Source organism: Alligator sinensis, unplaced genomic scaffold, assembly GCF_000455745.1.
Source record: "Alligator sinensis unplaced genomic scaffold, ASM45574v1 scaffold308_2, whole genome shotgun sequence".
NCBI classification, from domain to species: Eukaryota; Metazoa; Chordata; order Crocodylia; family Alligatoridae; genus Alligator; species Alligator sinensis.
Genome location: NW_005842082.1, coordinates 152,318 through 153,221, shown reverse-complemented (window position 1 = coordinate 153,221; position 904 = coordinate 152,318).

Here is a 904-nt window from a genome sequence, read left to right as displayed (position 1 = left end):
TCTTTCCATGAGAAGAGATTGCCCTCTATTGGTTGCAACATTAAAAACAAGAAGAAAATAATAGATTCCATCCTAATTTTAAACTAGAATCATCAAGGGTTATAAAGATTAACAAGTCGATATTTCTCTGGGTATTTTCCTTCCAATGAGTTGATATTAATTCTGATAACTTACTATGTAGTATTTCAAATTACACCACTTTGGGTTCTGGTTTTCTAATTTGTAAACAGCATGTTTGAACTATGATTAATTTCTCAATATGGAGAATCAGAAATACTCATAATCTGTTACTAGTGAAAACAGTTACGAGATAATGAGAGGAACGCTATACATACATTTGTAATATGATGGGGGAAATTACTGTTGTAGAAAAATAGTGCATCTGTATTACAAAGCTTACTTGAACATTAATGCAGAAACTACAGTATCGCTGGGTTAAACCCTGAAGCATTTGCAGTAGTTTGCTGAAATTTATTATTAAATATTATTGTTAAAAATTGGAAGCAGTTCATCTCCTATAAAAAAGTATGTGTTTGGTATGTGTGGGAGTGAGCTGTCATATACTCTGCACCTGGATAATTTTTTCTCATGTGGGTAGTCCTATCAACTTTAATAAAATTACTTGTTACCTATAATTATTCCTATGCATGCTGTTGGGATTGAGCTCTGTGTATGGTGTGTATTCTAGAATATGTGTTTCTGCTATGATTTTATGAGGTTTCTTTAATAAATCATTCCCTTTAATTAAGCCAAATGAAACTTTCAAAGCTGTATTGGGGATTTTGATTCATCTTCTATTAAATTTATTTTATTGGAAGATATATGTCTAAATGTCATACAGGCCTTTGAAAAACTAAATAATTGCATAGTGAAGTGTCAAGTCCAATTTTCTAATATATGTTAT